Here is a 24,603-nt window from a genome sequence, read left to right on the forward strand (position 1 = left end):
CCACATAAATCCCCACTACTATCAGTAGTCATCAGGGGTGTAGAACCTGTCTTAACAGACGAAGAGATCTTTGAGGAACTGGAATGCGAAGGTGTACAAATTCGCAAATGTATCTGTATTCGCAATAACAACGGACCCACATACATGGTGCGGGTCCTAACAGACTCACAAAATGCTGTAGACACACTACTACACAGTGGAGCATACATATACAGACGCAGGTACAAAGTTGAACCATCCCGTTCTCAACAACCTCTTCCATTGCGGTGCGAAAAATGCCAACAGTATAACAAGCACACTACTGCTGCATGTCCAAACCGAGATAAATGCGGATACTGTTCAGGACCCCATTCAACCAAAGAATGTCAAAACCAAACTGCTCCACCAAAATGTGTCACATGTACGGAAAACCATCCTACATACAGCTACAAATGCAAAGCCAAGCCAGAAGCAATACCTTAACACCCTGACCTAGCAGTCCCCCTGTGCACCAATGACACTGCTACAGAACCTGACAACTTACTACGACATCCTGTAACAGTGGAAGATCTAATACGTTTCTTCACACTGACTCTCCAAAATGTGCACCCATTTTTAAGAACGCACATATTAACCCAAGTAACGGCATCTGCAAAAACAATTTTCAACTTGCAACTCCATGCAACATACTCTGGTCCTCATGTGCATTTCCACATATCCCACTTGGAAACTGCGGTTTAAGGTTTTGAATATTGCAGTACGGAATATGTATAATTTTCTATTTTTAAATATCCGATCTGTTTCTAAACGAAAAGCTTTATTGCAACACCTACTCTTGGAAGAATCTGTTCACTGCTTTGCGCTAAACGAAACCTATCTGGCTCCAAAAATGATCTGTCATATTCCACCATACATCTTACGCCACGATGGTCCGCCGGGCTTAAGAGTAAACGGCGGCACAGCAATTGGAGTAGATAGAAAATTACCATATCGAACAGTTACCTTCCCACCAAACTTCAACCTACCAGAACATACTGCTAGTACCATCTACTTTCCATCCCGGGTCGTTACATTCGCTACCATCTATGTAAGACCAGGGGAGACTATTCCATACCAAGTCTTTCAACATATTCAAACCCTTAGCAAACATTATATCATAGCAGCGGACATCAATTATCATAGTCGTAGCATGCAAGACAAAACAAACTTTTTACAATTTCTGGACCAAAACACTACAGCGGAATTCCATGTACTGCCCAGAGCCACACGTCCCATAAGTAACACTACCCCTGACGTCGTTATAACATCAACATCTCTTAGTACTTGTTTGAACATATCGGTGCTGGATTCCATCGGCAGTGACCATGACCAAGTGAAAATCACCTTAAATCTTGGTAACCGCAATACGAGCAGTACAATACAACCTCGAAAAATCTGGTGTTACAACAAAGCAAACTGGGAGGCATATAGTGCAAAGCTACAGCAGGCATTTTCTGACCCACTTCCACCACCAAACAATTCAGAGGAACTCGATACGGCGGTGGAACATCTTACGGCACAGATTACCAGTGCAGCAACCACTAACATACCTACGACCACTCTGAATAGTTACAAACCAAAGCTACCTCCGCAATATCTTCACCTAATCACAGCATCACGACGAGCATACAGGGACTACCTCCAGACCAGAAATCCTGAATCCCTTAACTTACACCGTCAATGGCTGCGTACAGTTCAAAACTATATAAAAGCTTATAAACAACGTCGATGGATTGAAACGTGCAACCAATTGAGTGACGAAAGCCATCCCACAAAATACTGGAAACGTTTCAAGGTGATCACTGGACAATCCAGTAGTACTCCTTATCCGATAACAATCAAGGACGCAGCTCTAAACACAGACACTGAAAAAGCTTATGCCTTCGCAAATGTCTTGCAAGACACTTTCACTCCAACACCACAATTAGCTCCAAATCTCCGCCTCCAGACCAAAATTGACAGTGTCACCAACCCCAATAACAGGCAACTGAAACCCAGTAATACGCACACTATTGATCCTACAAATGCCCTAACTGTTCCTATCACAACAGATGATATTATCAATACTGTGCGTAGGAAGAGAAACACTGCTCCCGGATTGGACAATATTACATACGAATTGATTAAACAGGCCCCGCTTGCATTGCTGTCCTTTCTGGCCATTATCTACAATTTTATCCTCCGCACAGGACACTACCCGACAGACTGGAAGATTTCAAAGGTTCTAATGTTCCCAAAGCCAAACAAAGATAGTACCAACCCAACAAACTATCGACCTATTCAGCTCACATCAACCTTTAGCAAAATATTCGAACGCATCATTGTTCGACGCATACACATGCACTTACAAGCACACAGTTTACTTCCGTCGCACCAAGCAGGCTTTAGACCTCAACACAGTGTCCTTGATAATTTACTAAAACTAACGACTCGCATCACAAATCACTTCAACACATCCAAACCATCCTGTCTAGTACTATTCGACCTGGAGAAAGCATTTGACAAAGTATGGCATACTGGACTCATCTACAAGCTCCATAAATTCCACCTACCGCTTTCCTATGTCAGATTAGTACACAGCTTCCTAACAAATAGGGTCGCTTATGTCACTGTAAATGGAGCAATGTCATACCCCATTTTCCCTTACTCTGGCGTTCCACAGGGTGCTGCTTTATCACCATTACTCTACATACTATACGTTGCCGATATGCCAAAACCCCCACAAGTTTCTATCTACCAATTCGCTGACGACACCGCATTTCTCGCCTGTTGTTCAACCATCCAAGCTATAAACAAAACTCTCCAACCAGCTATAAACTCCTTCCAAAGATGGTGTGACACATGGCGTCTCACAATTAATGCTCTCAAAACACAAGCATTGGTGTTTCTGCAGACAGGCTGTCGCTCGAAGATCCAAAGGAACCCAACATTATTAAACATCAAAATACGGGGAACTCCAATTCTGCCTGCCACCACTGCAAAATATCTGGGAGTCATATTTGACTCCAAGCTAACCTGGAAACCTCAATTGCTCAACATCGTCCAAAAAGCTACAAATCGTCTGAGCTTGCTCAAACGGCTAATTGGAACATCCTGGGGACTCAACTCCCAGGTTGTCCTACATACCTACAAGGCTTTCCTTCGACCAGCAATTATTTACGGCCACACTGCATGGATATCAGCCCCAGACTCGTTCTATCACAAACTACAAGTTATGGAAAGACATGCTCTTCGTTTGGCCTTCAGAGTAGTCCTACTAAGTCCTACACGACTACTGTACGAGCGAATAACTTTTCCCGAAATCACAACCCACATCGAAGCCATCCGTCACAAATATATAACTGGTCGAATGAACTCTCACCATCCACAACTTTTTAGCGCAATGTACGAAGATGCTCTTCGCGACTGTCTTCCCACGTACCACTGCACACCATTACGGCATCTCTTAACCATGTATACCTTCCTGATAGATCCGCAGCATCCTGACTACCAGCTGTACATAATCCATCATCCTCCGGAACTACGGCACGTGATATATCCAACACATGCCGCACCATAGCAAATTATTACTTTCCTAACTGAAGTAATTTTCCCACTACTGAATAAATAAGATCTAAGTGAACTACCCTCAGAATAAGTAAATATGTACCACTTCATTACTGAAAACACTTAGACCATCACCTTGGAAGGGAAAACATTTATGAAAACAATTCACTTACCAAAGAGAAGGTGTACCCTTCTAAATGGAAAACGAAGACGACGACGACGACAAAAAAAAAAAAAAAAAAAAAAAAAAAAAAAAAGTGGCGAAGAAATATTGACACACTTGCTCAGGAATCGGTTAGTTCATATGAACTTTCCAGCCTGATCATTACCAGTGCGTAGTTAGAGATCGTTTAGTTCTTTGAATTGAACTATCCAGCATGACTATTGTCTATTTTAGGGAGAGTAGGAAAATTTCTTTAAAAAAATCACATAACATACATTGTGGCTGACTGATACATGACACCCAAATTTTTATTTTGCTGTACGATGTGCATTATAGCCATATTTAAGCTATCAATGAAGAGAAAAATCATTTTAGCTTAAAGGTGCAAATCAGAATGTGGCTTATTTCGAGCTATCTGTAAGCATACAGCTAGTTATGCCAAGCTTGATGCTTGCCTTCGTAAGCTTGCTGCAACTTCCAATTCTGATAACTAGATTGCTGGATGTAAGCTTTCAACCAGCTAACAGCTTGCAGTGGCGAGCTTGCTGCAAGCTTGCTTCATGCTTCCAGTAAGCTGTCTGTGCTATCTGGGAATAATGGAGTTCACTAATTCATTCTTGGTTTTATTGTTCATTGTAAAGAATTGTAATGGAGCTAAGATTTGGTATCTTGCACGTGTCCGTAAATTTGTACTTTGTGGATAATTAGTTTAAAATTCTGAATTTTCTTTGCAGTTTCAACATAAGGTTGTGTTGAAAGATCACTACAATATAGATATTTTTTTAAAGTTTTTTTGAACGAAGTGTCTTCGCACGTTTCATAGTTATCACATCACTTAACCAGTGAATAGAGACTTTAATTTGAACAAATTCAGATTTCTTGAGTTTATTTTTAAGTCCACTTTGTACACAGAAAGGCTAATCGGGACTGCACCTACAGCTTAAAGTGGGATCCGAACCACTATGTGCCTCCACCAGGTATCGAACCCGGGATCCCTTGATCACAAGGCGACTACGTAACCGAATAAATTTCGAGCTGACAAATGCATCATAATCAAAATATGTAAAAACGTATTGTAACAGAAAATATTTCTTCATTCCTCCAACATGTTACTTCTTTGCGCCACTTTTCTACAATTTTTGGCTATTCGTGACTTCGAGGATAAATTATGATTAGATAAAATTGATAAAGGAAGACGCAAAAAAGAAAAATCCTGCTTGAACACGAAATCTTTGTTAAAGTAGTGGCGAATCGAGCATTTAATATGTTTCGTAATACAATGGCCAGGCACGTTATGTGGTCGACTTAAGATTCGCCACTGAAGTTCCCGTGTTCGAATCCTGGCCTTGACTTGACATGAATGTTCTTTGTGCTATCCTTCATCAATTTCATCTTATTATCACTCACGCCCAACGTAGCTATTAGTTAAAGGTGCAGAAAATCCACACAAAATTAAAACACAATTAATTAATTTTCTTAGCTCTTCTTCCATTCTGGCATATCGCGACGATGAGGACGAATGATGATAAGATATTAATGAATAGATTGTTTCGAATAAATATCCATGTTCAAGCCAGAACTCGAACCTAAAACATAAAATCAACGAAACATTCGTTCCCTGAAGACACCCTGAATGACTTCATGTTTTAAATCAGGGGAATTTATCGAACATCATTGATAGTGAATAACTTTTTGGGACGAAATTATGCGCTTCAAAGTCGAAGTTATACGTGTGTAAAAATGCCAATCGATCTTTGTCACGTGGAGGAGTGGTTAGCACAGCGCGGTATGAAGTCATGCCTGGGCATGGATGTTCTTTACGGGTGTCTCTTCATCAATTTCACCACACCATCACTCATCTTCATCGTCGCGATAAGCCAAAAGTGGTAGAAAAGATACTAAAATAACCAAAGCAAACAATCGTTCCTTATCACTAAACCAATATAAATATAGCTTATGTTGTGTTATTTCTTACCTGCAGCAGGAAACCGACTTTTAAAATAGTTTCTTCCTGAACTCACAAGCAACCCAATTAACATCGCTGTTAAAGTGGTTGCAGAACACTCAGGCGAACAGTTGTATATAAGCTATAATGGACTATGAACTTTCAGATTCCCACTTGGAAAACACAATTATACAACCAGGCCTCCACAGAATTTGAACTAGGATGCGTAGTGTTCGATTAAATGGTTTGGTTTATTATACTTCGCTTGTTTGCCACTTTTGGCTAATCGCGAAGATGAGTGATGAAGAAACACTCACAAAGGACACCAATGTCCCGGGGACGCCTGGAATCGTACCGCGCTATGTTAACCCCTCTGCCACGGAAGCCGGAAGGATTCGTAGTGCGTTAACTCAACACTTCATCACAGAATGAAGCTGGAAAGATCAAAACTAAATCTAAAGAAACTCCCTGGAGGAAACAGCACTCTGAGGACCATGGTCTCTTAATCGGCTATTCTTTGGACTACGTATGGTTAGCGAATCAAGTCCCATTGCCGCTGTTTCCTGGCTTTCGAGACATATGTCCGCTACCTCTTCTTTTTAAGTAGCTTCCCAATTGTCCTCACGATGCTCGATCAACACAGGACGTTTGGAGTTCCAACAGAAGGTCGAACCCGAAACCCTTCCCAACAAAGACAGGAACGCTAAGTTTTGAGCCCCCACGACGTAGTGTTAACTTTGCAATCTCTGTTTGGTTGAAACCCTTTACATTAAACCACAACTAAATATATTCAGGGTAGGGTTCTCTTTAGAAAAGAAACCAGCCAACAAGCCTTCCAATGGAGACGGTGAATAAGATTATATCTTATCTCTTTACATTAATGATATATAGTTGAGAAGACACTAATTTAAATATTTACATAATCGTTTTTTTCTTATTTCAAAAGTTCTTATTATTTCAGTTGAATTCACATTAATAAACTTTCATCTTGATATATACAGGGTTATTCAAAAATAAAGAGCAGATTTCAAATATTTATTTCTCACAAACTATAAAAGGTCAAAATTTAATTGTTGAAAGTTTTGTTGTATGCACTCAACATGAGCACCATGTGTTGCTCGACAAACATCAAAATGGTACACATTCCTAACTAAATTAACGCCGTTGCAGGTATTGATGTATGGCACGTGTTTCTATCTTTTATAGTTCGTGAGAAATAAACATCTGAATCTGCTCTTTCTTTTTGAATAACCCTGTTTATTCATCTTCTTGTATATGGCTTTATTTCTTTTCTCAATGGGGGACAGTCCTCTTCGTCGTGTAAACTTGGTGCCAAACGATTGAAACTCGCAGCCAAAATGCGCAGTCACTGCTGTAATCAAAATTTCCAGATAGGGAATCGTAGTATTCCAACAAATTCAACTTTTGTTAAGACTCAAAAATTTATATCGGTACCACAGATAAGGATATTTTCACTTCTTTAAATTTCGTATCTTTTTTACGTATGAGTACATGTTTCATTTTATATATATATATATATATATATATTAATTTATTATCTTTATATATTTTCTTTATTATCTTATAAGGTATTCTATTATTGTTTATCTTGTTAATTTACTTTGGTGCTAATTTACACGGTCTTTCATGTATATCACAGCAATCTTCTGTCTTGAACGTCTTATGCTGCCATCTCTGTTTAATATTCGTAATCACTCACGTACATCAGACCCATGTGGTATGTAACAACGTCATTATCTTGTAATCAATGGTCCCCGGGTTCGATACCCGGTGGAGATATATAGTGGTTCAGTCAATACCCGCTTAGCCTTTCTGCTAATAAAGTGAACCTGAAACTAAAACTCAAACTTATGAAGCATATGCTTACTTTGTGCTGCATATATTTATGAGATACCCGATGCCTTTGTCAGAGAAATTGTCTAAAAATTATAATTCTGGCGGCAATTTTGGTTTGATGGTTGGTTTCCAACTCTTAGCTCAAAATGTGCCTAGAAACATATGTGGCCTTTCTTTCGGAAAGCCCGTCTAGTCTACATCAGAAAGGAAGGAAGAAGTACAGAAATATATTTTGCTACACAATTGCTGGCACATTTGACAGGAACCGTTACGCTCGTCATTAACCACAGCACAAACAGACACATAAAATTTTATTTACCTATCTTAACAGCGCACTTAAACGAAGAAACGGAGACAACCATTGAATTGTCATGTGGCAGAATGGCTTTATTTAAAAACGCTAATACTGCGTTCCGTAACAGTACTAAAAGTCAAAGCAAAAGGTGAGGGGAAAACGGTTTCGAACCAATAAACTCAAGAATGCAGACCCGTAACTACAATAACCTGTGCGATAAATATGTAACGGAAACAGTTGAACAGTAGGCGAACGGAAGACACAGATGAAACTGAATGTACAAAAGAATGGTAGATAAATGGGGCAGTCAGAAATGCAATTATCCTAGGATTTTATTTCGCCTATCTTCATTCGTCCTCAAAATGAAATTTCCAAGTGTGTCAAGGCAAAAAAAATCAGTTAAGAAATTTGCCGTGGGATTAAATTATTTTTCCTCCCGCTAGATGGCACTGTATATCATTTTCATGGATGACGTAACAGACGGTCGAGATGGACCATTTTAAAGTGCCGTAAATCGAGTCTTTGGGGCTTATTAACATTTTACGTCTAATTGAAAATCCCTTTGCCTTTCTCCTTTATGGCGTCTGATATCAGATGGAACTGGGAAAAAATGCCCGCCTGATATTGCACGGTTGATTCGCACTAAAATCTACCACCATACCCCTTCCCCCACCCCTACGCTCAACCTATCCCAGGCCATTAAAGGCGTATGCTGATCACAGGGTAAAGATTCGATCACGTTTTATACCGAGTAGGCTCAGCACTTATGGCCGTAATATTTTGCATAGTGTGCAGTATTTCTTGTGTTCACGTGAACGTTAAAGAAGGTAGAGCTGTGTTTAGGGCCACGAGAAAATGAGGCAAAGGGGTCGAGAATGTCTTTGGGGGGGGGGGGGGTATGTTACATTAAAATACCACTTAATATCAAACCAAAATATATGAACATCAACTTCTCTAGATTTCTCAATTAATGATGAAATAAATAATTTTAAAGAAAGGAAACTGCAGAGCCACTTGTGATCCTACACATAGTGAAGTAAACTTACATCAAAATGGAAAATGTACTCATGATTCGACATTTGAAGAAAATAAGTGGGACATTTTGAAGTTGAATATCACGCTGTAGAAAAATGCAGCTTCATCTTTAGATAAAAGTAAAGTACAGACAGTATTGCATATAATGCAAACTTTTCTTTATATTCCTAGTTAAAAACATATGCTTATTTGATAAACTAGTTCCTAGTTATAGGGATAATAGAACTTGCGTGCCATCTGTGTTAGGTGCAAAAAGGTATTGATATGCATGCATCCATTTTGAGCCAATCCAATGGAACATTTCGCTTCAATAGGTTGTCAGCACTGCATTTCGTTCGCATATGTTACCACTACTGAGACATTTTTTGTTTCTTTCCTTTCATTACAGAGTCATTAAATTAACTGTAAAAGTTCAAGAATTCAAGTCTACAAAAACAGAAGCAGCCAATTCTTGAGGCAGCGTTTCGTTTGCTGTCTTATAAAGTTTAGCTACAATTTTACCTCCTCGAGTACATTTATATGTTTCACGAACAAATACCCACTTATGTACCTGGTTATGGTACTGAATGTATCATTATTAGATACCAGATTTTAAAGGGAAAAATTTCCTATAAAAAGGACCAAAAAAGGGGAAATTATTGTGAAAAAATGGGGAAAAAGGACTATTCTTTTTTTGCACTCCATTTCAAATGGAAGCGCAATATATACCATTCATATATAAAAAGGGATACAATAAATTTCGTATTTATGTATCCCTTTTATATGAATGGTATATATTGCGCTTTCAGTTAAAATAGTATTTTTAGCGGAGTGCAAAAAAACTTAGTCCTTTTTCATTTTCTTTTTTAAAGGTAAAGTACAGCGAAAAAAAAGTCAAGAAACAGCAATATAGGCTAGACTTAGGTGGTTAAATAACTCTGATGATACAAATCTAAACAATTATAATAGAATAAAGCGAGAAGTTAACCGCACGTTTAGAAGTAAAAAAAGAGATTACTTGAAAAGCAAAATTAACGAAATTGAAACAAACAGCAAAAATAAAAATATCAGAGATTTATATAAAGGTGTAAATGAGTTTAGAAAGGGGTGGCAACCTAAAGTAAACTTGATAAAAGATAAAGACGGTGATTTTCTAGCTGACCCAAGCGATATTCTAAATAGATGGAAGAACTACTTTAATGACCTTTTAAATGTTCATGTAGGAGATAAATCAGAAGTAAATGAAGTACACACAGCAGAACCTTTAGTTCCAGAACCTAACTTGACTGAAGTTAAAGATGCTATTAAAAGGCTAAAGAATAACAAAGCACCTGGCATTGATTTAATACCAGCTGAGTTAATTAAATATGGTGGAAATTCGTTAATATGTCAAATTCATAAATTAATTTGTTTAATATGGAATAAAGAAGAAATCCCTCAACAGTGGAAAGAATCCATAATTGTTCCTGTGTTTTAAAAAGGTGATAAAATGAACTGCAATAATTACCGTGGAATTTCTCTACTCTCAACAACATATAAAATATTATCTAACATTCTTTTAACAAGACTAACCCCATATGCTAATGAAATCATAGGTGATTATCAATGTGGATTTAAACGTAACAGATCAAACTACAGATCAAATTTTTCACATCAGACAGACACTTGAAAAAAAGTGGGAATATAATCAAAATGTCCATCAGCTATTCATTGATTTCAAAAAAGCATATGATTCGGACAAAAGAGATAAATTATATAATATATTAGTAGAGTTTGGAATACCTAAGAAGCTTGTTAGTATGATAAAAATATGCACCAGTGAAACAGAAAGTAAAATTCGTGTGGGTATTAATATGTCTGACAAATTTACAATTCATGATGGGTTAAAACAAGGAGATGCATTATCTTCATTGCTCTTTAATTTTGCCTTAAAATATGCTGTTAGGAAGGTAAAAGAAACTAACGAAGGACTAAAATTAAATGGTATGACTCAGTTGTTAGCATATGCAGATGATGTAGACTTACTGGGGGATGATGTGAATACAATTAAGAATAATGCTAAAATATTTTTCAAAACTGCTAAAGAGATAGGTTTGGAAGTTAACAAAGAGAAAACTAAATATATGCTTACAGGCCGAAATAATAATAATAATAGGTAATAATCAATATCTAATTGATGACAACACGTTTGAACCAGTTTCCAAATTCAAATACTTAGGAGTAATATTAACAAATGAAAATTATATTAAAGAGGAAATAAAAAGTAGGCTTAAATCAGGAAATGCATGTTACTTCTCTCTTCATAAACTTTTGTCTTCTAATTTAATATCTAAGAAACTAAAAGTTAAAATATACAAAACAGTAATTTTGCCTGTAGTATTATGTGGCTGTGAAACTTGGTCCCTTACATTGAAAAAGGAACATAAATTGAGAGTATTTGAAAATAAGATCCTTAGGAAAATCTTTGGACCTAAAAGGGATGAGGAGACAGGTGAGTGGAGAAGGTTACATAATTTAGAACTACATAATTTGTATTCATGTCCAGATATTATTAGAATAATGAAATCAAGAAGACTTAGGTGGGCAGGCCACGTGGCACGAATGGGAGAGGAAAGAGGAGTTTACAGGATTCTTGTTGGGAAACCTGATGGTAAGAGACCTGTAGGAAGTCCAAGACGAAGATGGAGGGACAACGTTGAGATGGACCTAAGGGAAATCGGTAGGGATGGAAAAGAGTATGTAGATCTTTCTCAGGATAGGGACAGATGGAAGGCCTGTGTTGCTGCAGCCATGAACCTTCGGGTTTAAGAAGGCTAGAGAGTTAGTTAGTTAGTTAAAGTACAGCGAATAATCTGACCATCCATTTCATGAAATCTTCCTTGCAACAGCTTACAGTATTTCATAGCTTGCTGCCACTTGTACCTGGCTCCCAACACTCATGGAGGGAAGGTAAGGTAGAAGGCTTGTTCTTTCTTTCCTCTAAACTGCATCAAATAGATAATTGTTGAATGTTTTGTTTAAGGAAAATAAGTCGTACAAAATATTTGATATCTTGTCAGTAAAGGGACCAAGGAAGATGTTTGTAAAAAGGGCGGGGGGAAGGAATGTAGTCTGAAAAACTAGTCAATGAAGGGGGCAGGAAGGAAAATGTTTTAAAAAAGGGGAAAATAGGGAAGGTGGGCTGAAAATGGGAAGAAGAGGGAAGTCATAAACCATGTAATTTTGTTGGTTGAAGATAATTATAACCACACTTTTGCGTATCGTACCCAAGAATAAGTACTAATATTTAGGCAATCTCGTGCAAATAATGGAGGAAGATTCATGTATTTAAGAATTGCTCAGCCCTGGAGAGATGTCTTAGCTGCTTAATAATGTTATATGGGTACAATACTACAAGCATGTGACCAAAATTATGTGCAAATGGTTTAAATTGAGTTTTTCAAAAGTAGATTTGCCGGCCCCGTTTGGCAACGTTTGAGTAGACAGTGTTGGAACACCCACCGTATAGCCCTGATCTATCGCCATGCGACTTCCATATCTCTGGTCCGTTTAAAAAGGCATTGAAGGGTCGGCGCTTCCACTCAGACAATGAAGTCATGGACAATGTTCGCAACTGGTTCCGATCTCAGCCAAACGAGTTCTACGAGCTGGGTATTCACCGGTTGGTGAAACAGTGGGACAAGTGCTTGTGTAACTTTGGAGATTACATTTGAAATAAACCTTGTTGATTTCATTCCGTGGCCCTTCTTCCGTTTTCATTTGATCCACCCTAATACATAGAAGTCGGAGATATTACGAAAATACTCCACTCCACAAATAAATATATCAATGTTCCGGTACAGGTTTCGCTTATAATTCTTTTTGTGCCCGCAGCAGCAGCAGCTTCGTAACAAATATCGATTCACGACGAGGACAAAAGCGTTGACAAACGATTTCGGCAGCCAATACCAGGGCCGAAACTCCACAGGAGTAGTAATTGGATTTAATTGAGAGGAAAAATTGATTTAAGATGAAACGAGAGAGAGAACAAGCGAATCGTTCGTGGAAATATTGATGGAGACTTGAAAATCGTTGAAAAAGTTTTCAACTGCATTGGAACTCTGTATTGTTCTTGTTAAACAAAACTTGCACGTTGGATCTTCAAAAGAAATTAAGTTACATGTTAAATCGAGTATCCAATTTTCGTCTTGAGCGTCAAATAATTGATGTGACGAAATGTAGAGGCCGCTGAAGATTTTAATCGCTGTTTAAGTTTAGGAAACCAATATATATGATGCAATTCAACTGGAATTATTACATTAAATTCAACTATATTTGCCAGTAATTAGACATAGTTGCTAAATTTCAAAATTCCTTAATTTGAATCTATGTTCCACTTAAAGTACTCCGCATCTAGTTATTTAAAGCAGAAAAAGAGGGAAATAAAGTTCTATGCATAATTTTGTAGTATTCAAATATTTAACTCCATGAGTATGAATGTGGTAGATTTTGATCGCTTCAAAATATTTAAATTCCAGAAAATATTATGTGCATATTGTCGATCACTTTGAAATAATTCCTTCAAAAACAACCTTCTATCCATAATTTCGAGCACTTTCAAAATATTCCAAATCAAGAGAATTATCTAATTTCAAGTGATTTGAAATGCTTCAATTCACGAGGATGTTTGTTCTTTACCTAATTTCGAAGACTTAAGACGAAAGGAAAAGCGACATCATCGCGCATGGAATTACAGAAGCTGATTTTGCTTCTATCAAAGAGAAATAGTTAAGTAAGGATTCCATTCCAAGTGTTCCAAAAGTTAAAACTTTTGTAATATAATTTTGCGAAGGGGATGAGTGCTTTTCGTTGTGTAAACTTCCCTATAGAGGCTGGAATCAACCTCGAAGTTGCGAGATCATCTGCAATATCTCTGACTAATAAAATAGGATAAAGGAACTATCTGGAATAGGTATTTCCCAGACAACAATTTTTATGTTGTTTCCAGACGAACACAACATTCAAGTCCATTGAGGGATGGATAGCTTGTCTTGTCTTTCCTTGTAGCTAAAACGTTACAAGGTAAAGTGATATAAATATATATATTTGCCTCCCAACAGAAAAAAATCTCCATTACAGGAAAGCTTACACATGTATACCTTTCTATTCAAATACTGAACATATAACAACAAGATAGACTAAACACCATTTTAACATAAAGATGATTCACTAAGTTTGAATTTCACGGTGCCTTTCACCTCACGATCTATATTTCAGGGCCCACTAGCACAGACAAATTACGGTTATTCGTGTACTACTGGGTTTAGGGCCTCTCCGATGGCACAGTGGTAGCGTCGTCGCCTTGTAATTCAGAGGTCACGGGTTCGATTCCCGATGGGGGCACATAGTGGCTCGGACCCCACTTTAAGCCGTGGGTTCAGTCATAAAGCGGACTTAAAACACCAACTCAATCAATCAATCAGTACTATTGGGGTCCTGCTCGTCTTGCCTGTTCGATCGTTATTCACTCGAGCGAGCTCTCAATTCCATACGCTACCTAGCGTCGTTGGTGTGAACTATTTGGCGCACGAACGAAATTCTCTCCCTACTGTGAACATTTGAGCGGTGATACACTGTAAAGGTTGTATATACTATGTATTTCGAGAGTATAGACGATAACAACACTCGAATACTTGGTGGCGTAATGGTAACGTCGTTCATTGTAATCAAGGCGTTCCGGGTTAGATATCTGGCGGAAGCTCGTAGCGGTTTGGATTCCACCTTAAACTGTAGGTCCAGTCCTGATTAGTCTAGAAGTGCACAACGTGAACAAAACTGAAACGAAACATAGAAACATGTAAGTCTTGTCTCGTGTCCTTAAGCCATCCATACTTTCCCCTTTACACAGCAACGCTACACTGTGAACACGGTTCATCATAACTGACGGTGCGGAATGAATAACGCACTCCCCACGGACCCCCACAGAGCCTGCAGGCACGCGTGCAGGGTCAAAGTTCTCCCCCGCATCAGAGCCTCCATGAATTCATATTTTCGAAGAAAGGGCTCAAAAGAGGGAAGATTTAAAAAGGAGCGTAATATTACTCGGACAAGAGACTTCAGGAAGATGAAAGTGAGATCCCAGCCTTCTCTCCCGCGCGCCATCTCTTGTCACTTAGAATTACCGCTCGGTTCTGAAAGCGGAGAGAGATTCTGCATAGATTGCGCTCCAGTATTTATGAAGGTTACAGAGAGTCCGGGAAGAAGAACGTGAAATCAACTATCACGTGATATGTTTCAAACTATTTTGCATAATTGAGAAATAGGACATATCTGGACGAATGAGAAACGGCTAATGAAATCTTTTATACTTTTAACTAAACAAATTATGATTAAATATGAAGATGAATCATATCATGTGAAATACAGGGAAGACTCGAATAAAACATTAATTTGTTTTGGTTTCTTATGTAGTAGATTTCTGTACATAGGATTACACAAGTTTGCTACATTCAGCACAGACCTATTCTGCCTATTTTCAAATTTCAGTTAGTGACTGTGTACCTTAATAATAATAAGTCGTTGGGGTTCACGTTAAGTTACCCATGAGACACTGCGAAGGCTTTTGCACCAATCTGCCTGCAATATGAGGCCATTGCCGAACTTTCTCCTCCATTAGTAAACTTGCTGGTGTGATAAGCATGCACAGAGATATTGAATTTTCATTTCCCGAGAAATTTCTGTACGTTTTAGGCTGACAGAGGGCAAGAAACCACTCCTCTTCACTGGCGCAAGTGTGTATAGGAGGCGCCATCTTTAAAATAACATAAATGACCTTTTGAAGGTCACGTGAGTAGTGTTGCAGCCTTGAGGTATTTTTGTAAATAACAGTTGATACTTCATGTAATTTTGATCTGCACTATAATCCTTATTGGACTTTTAAGGTTTTCATTTCACTGTTGCAAAATATATATGATGTAGCTACATTGGAGCAATGATTGGTTGATTAGCAAGTTTACGATTGAATAGAAAACATTAACTTTCCATGTGAATGAATTTTTGTACTGTTCTTATTGCACTTATACGGTTTAAAGTAAATCGTGTGACGTACCGTTACACCATTAGAAAATTACAATATTGCTTTCACCTGTGCTTTGCACTGTGAGAGGAAGGAGGCAGGCACATATTCACGAGTGGTGACGATGTGATCAGCACCACGCTCCATCCACCTTTATCCCGGTACTTTTCCGGTATATTGGTATTTCATGGGGTACCCAAAAATGCCGCGCGACACTTTCGAAGAGTGTAATTATCCTGGAAATAATGCACAATTTAAACCCTTTTTTTATATTGCATCAATTTTGCACGAAAAACTGTATTTTGTGATTACATAGTATCTATTTTAATATTCTGATACAATTTTTTAATATTCTAAAGCAAATGTTTTGGTAAATTCATGCACAAAATTGGAGGACAATATTTACACTTGCCACCTCCCTTGGGTTCAATTCTTCATATTTATGCAACGGCTAGTATCTACAGGGTAGGATAATTGTTAGAAATGAAATCAGACAGTAAGCCTATCAATGAAGACAGTTAATCGATTATATTATATCTTTCTTTGTACATGAAGATTAAAGTTGAGAACACATGAGAATATATTCATATAGAAGAAGTCGGACTTTTACAGAAATTTCAATTGCTATAGTTCTTATTTGCTTGTCGTCACTTTCACATTCACATTCACTTGTGTGGGCTTCCTACGAGATCTGGGTCTTGACTTGGACTTCCATCTAGATCTGGGCTCAGACTTCCTTCTGAATCTGGGCTTGGACTTCCTTCTGGACTTGGGCTTGGACTTCCTTCTGGACTTGGGCTTACTTCTGAATCTGGGCTCAGACTTCCTTCTGAATCTGGGCTCGGACTTCCTTCTGGACTTGGGCTTGGACTTCCTTCTGGACTTGGGCTTGGACTTCCTTCTGGACTTGGGCTTGGGCTTCCTTCTGGACTTGGGCTTGGGCTTCCTTCTGGATCTGGGCTTGGACTTCCTTCTGGATGTGGACTTTGTTCTGGACTCGGACGTCCTTCTGAATCTATCTTCTTATATCATAGATCTCTTGCTTTATTAATTGCCCTATTCGAGTCGACTAAATCCCAGAAAGTTTTGCCTTATCTTTTCCAAATACTGATATCAATTTCAATCTAGTAACCCACCTTGGGGCGTTGTTTAGAACGCGCCACCACTATACTGTTCTAGACCACAAGTGTAAACTTGGTGCTCCGGTCGTGACGCGCAGCCAAAAAAGTGCTCTGGGTCTCGATCGGAAGTCTCCGCCACTGATGTTATCAAACATTCCACAAAGGGGAACGTAGTAAGCCTACAGATCAGAGATCTGTTATGAGACACACATTTATATTAGTATCTTTACTTCTTTAAATTTCTTATATATTTTCATATTAGTACGTAGTTAATTTCACAAATATCTTTATTAATTTGCCATCTCCATATCTTTTCTTTTTTTCTTACATAATATTTTATTATTGTTTACCTTTCTCATTTATTTAAATACAGCGATCTTCCTCTTTATACGCCTAGTGCTGCCATCTCTGTTTCACTTTAGTAACTAGTTTCAAGTATAAGACCTATTGGGTACTTAACACACACCAATATTCATCAATATTTTAAACAAATTTTAATTATTTCAATTTTCAAGTATCGGTATCGGTGGGAATCGGCAAGAGTATCGTTATCGGTTCAAAGTGGTATCGGCTCAGCCCTAGTATAAACTGCTGTTTATTTATAACTGTTTATTTTTCATTTCTAAAGTAAAATTTTATAGTTTGTACATTTCGACAAGGCAATTACATTTGTAACATACCTAAGAAACAGAGGATCATATTGCTCCATAGACCCGGGATCAGTGGCGTCGATTGGGTCCAAAAATCTGGGGGGAAGGTGCCAAGACTGGGGGGGGGGGGGGCAAAGACGGTACATTTCCCTTTGTAGTTAAGATTTAGCATAGTGCGGGTGCAAAACTGGCAAAAAGTGGGGGGCAGCTGCCCCTCTCGCCCCCTCATAATCGCCGCCACTGCCCGGGAAAAAAATGATCATTTGCATCATCTTATGTTTGCCTTTACTCTGTGTTACATTTCAGATATAAAATCTCGAAACCAATTCTAAATCATTGTTAAGGTATGCACTGAAGTGTAATAGTCTTCATTGTATTGCGGTGTTCATGCGAAATATGGTTTAATGTACCTTAGAGGGGTCATTTTGCCTGGTCTTCCATAAAACTACAGACGTAGCAAGAAAAAATGAAAAAGCCAGATAACAGCATCACCCAATGAGAAGCAGCTTGGCAGGTCTTGGCCCCCAAAGGACTGCGCCAAAAGGAGAAATAAGATAAAACAAAGCCGCCGGCAAGACTTTGAAGGCAAAACCCAACTAAAAACAAACCAACATCCCTCTCAAACTCCACTTACCCTCAAAAACTTCCGCTAACCCATGTAGAAAAGCCAAAGGACATCCCAACATCTTACTAACATCCACTACAACTGCCACCTCCCTCTGATAAACCCATCCTAGAATCTTAGAACATCTCTATCGTTCTAATTGGAGGCGCAACTTTTCCACCCTTTCGCGTCTTAGCATCGCCAGTGACGGGGCCATAAATTATTCATTCCACTTCATTATTAACACGGGAGAAGGATGAGGAGGGGAGTTATCGTGCAGGAAGCTGAAGCACTAATTAACTCCGCCAGGATATTTATGAAGGGAGTATCGCGAAACGGGAAGAAGATATATGACTCCATCAAAAGCAGGATTTCAACATTAGTAACATGATCGTTGTGCCCTTGCACACTTTTTTCCCCTTTGCCCAGCGCGAAAAAGAAAAGCCAAGACAAAATATTCCCCCAAATTAAAAATGGCTGCTGTAATTTCGTCCTTGAATTTTTCCATGACTAGTTTTGTATCATGAGCTGTCACAGATTGAACCTAGACCTTATACATTTCCCAGGAAGGGTATCATTAAAGCAGATAGGGAAGGAGTAATTCCTATTATGCATAACTCCACGACTGACTCAGAGCGGTGGGGGAGGAGGAACACATACCCAGAAGCCAGATTGGCTCTTTTTAAGTCAATCAAGGGGACATTAGACTATACACCTTTTCCGGAATGTCTGGAGTAAGAGAACGCGAACGCGTCCTGCGCGCACGTTGCGGTGTGTGCCTCGTCCAATAAACGCGCGGAGGGGAAGGGTTCGCGCGGGAGGGGGCGATTTGACTGGTCATTCGCGGTCCAGTAGTTCTGTGGGAATTCTGCATTCAGGAGAGCGCCGCATAGTCTGGCCCCGCCCACAAGCTTTCGCCTCTGCGCGTCGCTACTCCAGACATTCCGGAAAAGGAATATAGAAGGTATCTGAATATTCCAAACCAATTCGTTGTGCTATGCTAGATAAGAAGGAGCAAGACATTTAACTAACACACGTGACACGAGTAGCTCTGTCCGGAAAGCCATCAATACTATTATCTACCCACCGAAGAAAGGCAGTTAATGTACACAAAGCCACGTGACATATGAGAGCTTCAAGTTGGTTCATTCTTAACTCGTTTCGTTCATAGTTATATTGACGTATGTTTATAATTCATCATAGTAGGTTACACAACTTCACTATAGATGATTAGTATGGCTTTATCAAACGCCCTGTATTCCTACGCGCTATAGGTGCTATCTGAAGTAACAAAGAGAGTTTCTCACAAGTCGCATGTATCTGTTTACACTGACTTCGTTCTCACAGTGGATGGAGACTAAGCAAAACCGGGCACCAGTGGAACGAGAAATTGAGATAAATTTACTCATTCTCACTCATCGGGTTGCCAAGCGCCTATTCTAGAGCATCAACTAGGTCTTAAAGTTACGGATCCATAAGCAAAAGGTCATCTTAAGTTAAAACCAGGGCTCAAAGTGAGTGGAAATGAAGAGTATGGTATTCCCCTTCGTAAAGCACCCTCTCCCCCAGCTGTTTTATTGTCACCATGTTAAACCATAGGAGCATCCCCCCACCTAACTCCAAGGCTCAATCAAGCATCTACTTCCCTCCCGCTAACATTTCCCACTTCAAGCGCTGGTTAAAACTACACATTATCAAACTTTTCCCCATAACTGACAGTACGCGAGGTACTTTGTCTACTGCAAAGAGTCTCCCTGTCTTTTTAGGCAAAATCAGCTAGCTGTATCTACTCAATTATCCCTAGCCAATCTGTTACAAGCAATATATTACATGAGAAATATATTTATATACATCAAGTTTAAGTACGAATGTCGTATGTGTTCAAACTATTTAAAAAGAAAACAGAGAATTCTTAGAATTTTAATGAGACTTATTTAAGACTAGAAAAAAGTATGGAAATTATTTGCAACCAATGATATTTTAAATTAAAAAAATACCATGTTTCTTCTACGGCGCCCAGAGCCATCTATGATAAGGAGCTATCAAATGAAAAGGTACCCCAAAATATTGCACGATGTGTTACACGAAACATACGTTCCTTTTGGGGTAAATAGCCACAAGTGTATGCAATATATTATATAGCAGAATGCGTATCGTAAAGGCACATAGTGGCACGGATCCCACTTTAAACTGAAGGTCCAGTCCCGATTAGCCTATCGGTGCATAAAATAGACTTACACTTTGACAATCCAGCGATTTCCAAATATGAAACTTTCCGTAGTTTAACCTTCGGGAATATTTCGAGCGGTGAAATAAGCAGATTGCCTTTATTAATTATTATTTTATATTCATTTTCCTATTTTTCGTAACCGTACAAGGCTTATATTTCTGCACGGTGGGCATAAAACACACAGGGAAAGAATGATAAATTATGAGTCACTGGAATAGTCAATGTTGCCTGTTCCAGAAACAAAACCCGGACAAAGTTCCGCAGCACGTATTAAACAGGAAGTCCGTTGACGTCATCTTGTTCGTCCATCCCTGGGGCTTTCAAGTTTTCCAATATCGTTTCCTGTTGACTTTGTCTCCACTCTTTTGTCTTTCCATTCTTTTACGATAGTGTTCTGCCAGAAGGATGGTAAAGGACAAGCAAATTACTTAAAGAGAACAGATATATTATGCAACACATTAACCACACTCTGTCCTGGGAAAGCAATAAAGAACCCTGTAATAACGAAGATGGTAAACGTAAAAGCTGCTTAAATCAACCCCCGATAATCATTTCTGTCTGAACAACTGGTAATTGCCAAATATTTCATTGCGCATCCCTTATATGCCTCCTCCTTTCCAGGGAAAACATCCTGCCTACTCCAGTGCTAGGTTGTATATTTTATTTGCCAATTTATTTATTGCACAAGAACATTATGATTAAGTAATCGGAAAAGATCAACACAGACAAAAAATACACACATAACAACGAACACTTTCCTCAATAAAAAAACTGAGAATTCTAAGTTTCTTGATTCGATCACAGATGGAGGCACATGTCAGTGGATAAGATCCTTCTTTGAATTCAATGATCCGTCTTAATTTGCCTTCTGTGCATGAATCGTAAATGAAAAAAAAAATCGACCTCTTGCTCATAAATAGCTTTTGGAAGCTGAAGTAATGGAATCAATTTTCCTGAGTTGTTAACTAATAATTACTTGCATATTTTCTTTTAAGAAATATTAATTTCTATTAAATATTTATTTGTACTGTCGAACATAACTGACTTTTGTAATTGGGTTATGAAAGGTATGAACTTTGCAACATGCAATGTAGTTGTTTTTGAGTTGCAACTAAGTCGATTGTAAGCACAGAAAGGATAGTTGGTACAGGACCTACAGTTTAAAGTGAGATCCGAACCACCACGTGCCTTCACCGGGTATCAAACCCGGGTCCTACATGCAATGTAGAAACGCTGATAAAGTTGTCCTTGGAGAATGTATCCGGGGCAAACTTGGCAGGAAATTCTGAAAACAGGAGTATTGGAAGGCAACAACCAAGCAGGGCAGTGATCGGAAAGCTATCAGAACAGATATTGATTGATTGATACTTCGCTTCTCTACCGCTTTTGGCTAATCGCGAAGATGAGGACGAGTGATGATATGATGAAGGGACACTTACAAACACCCATGCCTAGGCCAGGATTTGAACCCGGGACCCCTGGATAACCACTCCTCCACGAAGGTCGGCCTTTATCAGATAAGATAATGGAGATTGGAGACAGAGACGTGAGTGTTACATCGGCGACTGGATTCAACATGCTCGCACAGGTAACTTCCGTAAGAGCTACACATTCTCGACAACGGAATAGTTACGGATAGTTATACCGGGTGTCCCAAAAGTCGCTTGACCGAGAAATAAATATTTGCATTTGAAAACAATACTTGTGTCATTAAATCAACAGTAATTTAATAAATAAATACAAATATTTATTTATCGGTGAAGCGACTTTTGGGACACCCGGTATATTGATGATCCTCATTGGTAATCAACATTAACAAGGTTTTTACGGAAGCTATAGGAGTACGATATGTGGTGCAAGTCCTTGTGCCACCTAAATGCAGGTTTACTTTGTAAAGTAGAAAACATAAGTCTTTTCCTGGTTTCGTTCAACAGCTAGTTACAATGCACTTTTGTCCGTGACCGTACAAACAATCTGATTGGACACAGAAATCGATTAGAAGAACAATGGAGACGGGGTAAGGGTGCTTCGACATTTGACTGACGTAAATTAACATTCTATACTCAATACAGGTTGTCACGTTGTTAAAGGATTTAACTGATGAAATTAACCAAAATTCGAAGTTTAATTAACTCGAATACAGAGAACAAAGAATATAACGTATGATTACAAACACTTTGAAAAAATCCGCATTAGTTTGTTGATAAGAGGAATATTTTATCACACATGGTTTGGTTTGTATTAAGTGAACCCTCTGGTAACAATGGTGCACAGGGACTAACAAAGGAAATTTACTAGAACAATGAAATTGCCCTTCATTTCAATTGTCGGTTTAAAAAAAAACAGCGTAAATCCCTACCTACCTATTGTAGATGGCTAGGGATGCGCCAGGTCTTGCCTCTGCTTCCTGGCGGTGGCTCTGGCTGCAACTGCCAACGATACACTAGTATTTCCCACCAGAAATGATTTAAAACAAACAATAATAATAATAATAATAAATACTTAGTGATTCTAATTTAATGAAGTATTCTAATGTTGTGTTCAAATAGTCTTCGGATATTAATATCAAAGGACAATTTCAACGGAGGACTCCAAATAGTGCATATTCTATACCGTAGTTATTTAATAATAATAATAATAATACGACACTTAGCGCTTCTCATTTATTTCAGTGTTATGTTCTTATATTCATTGTGTATTTTTTCATATACTCTCTGTAATATGTAAATGAACCTTGCTATGGCTTCCACCCATACCAAGGTTCCTTCAGGTGAGGAAGTGTAGATGGCTATGGATGCTGGTACAGAACGTTTGCTTCCTGGTGTACTTCACGTCCGGTTTCCTCCTTCTCCTGGAATGCTCCGACTTGCATAGGAGAATTCCACAGGAAACAGAGGTTGCAAGTACAGCAGAACTGGCTACTTAAGTGAAGGGTGCCCTGAGGCAGGCCTCCTTTTTGGTTACAATTCACTAGTGCATCGTTGAGAGTAGCAGCCAGTGCCTCCACCAAGAAGCAGAGGCAAGTGCTGGCGCATCCCTCAGCCACCTATCACCCTCTCTCTCTATCCTCTGTTTGATCCTAGTAAAGAGTTCAAATCATCTACCTTCTTTTATTACCAAAAAAATGGTTAGCTAGGCGATTTATGCTATAGTCCGCCCGCCTTAGTCGTGACAATCGCTTAAAATGAGCATGCGCTGACTGGACAAGTCCAGTGGCAGAATAAGGGTGGACCGGTAAGGGAAACCGGTTCTGTGAAAAGCATCTGCTGCTGAAACAACATCGCTGGCAATATTATGTGAAGAGGGGAGTTGAGGATCCCTCGCACTGGGACGCCGGAAGCGCGGCAACAGAACGAAACGGTTTAGCTTCCGGCGTTTCAGAGGGCCATAACCTCAAGATAACCTGCAGACTTCTAGCCGGAAATTCCGTGCTTTGGTTCCACACGTTCCCCTGTAGTAAGCGTTACACCATTTCATTTCAATAAAAGCAGACGACAGAAGTTATGTTGTCGGATTCTTTCGTGTTTCCCCCCCTCTCAGTGTGCAAGGTCGTTTAAAAGAGTTGCGACAGCCACCACAAAGACAACAAACTGAGCTATAACATACAAACCAACCTAACTCGTACTGTTCTCAAACAGCAATTTTTCGTGCACGTTCCTACCCACTTCCCCTATCGCGTGTAGAATCGTCCTCTCGAACTAGTCTCATCATCTGCGGACGGGCAGTATGTTCATATTCAAGTAATAAGCACTATTGTCGCCTCTGCCTCATTTAATTCAAAGAAAGGTCATACAACATTGCAGGACATACATTGATAAAAAAGGTAAAGTTCCCCGTGCACTTTTGCACTTTGCCACGACGCGTAGAATAGGCGGAAGTGTGGCCCACACATTCTTCGATCACGACCATTTTGGAGGTGTTGTGATCAGAACCACGCTCCGGCCGCTTACCCCCAGGATTGCCCCCAGTTTGCCATTTATTTGAGGCTGGGTGAGCCCCAGAGCCACTTTATGCAGGGAGACAAGGTCGGAAAATTGCAACCTTAGATGATCCACACCAGTAATCGAAATTGAGTCTCTACCGATTAGACCACCTCGGCTCCCATA

General features: G+C 39.1%; 1 long non-coding RNA gene across 1 annotated transcript in view; it reads right to left on the reverse strand.

Moving 5' to 3' along the window:
* The window catches only part of LOC145985338 (uncharacterized), a 637,838-nt gene that overhangs the window by 420,620 nt on the left and 192,615 nt on the right, over positions 1-24,603 (reverse strand). The window lies entirely within an intron of this gene.

The sequence above is a fragment of the Lepisma saccharinum genome, chromosome 3 (genome assembly GCF_977018435.1).
Source record: "Lepisma saccharinum chromosome 3, izLepSacc3.1, whole genome shotgun sequence".
In the NCBI taxonomy this organism is placed as follows: Eukaryota; Metazoa; Arthropoda; class Insecta; order Zygentoma; family Lepismatidae; genus Lepisma; species Lepisma saccharinum.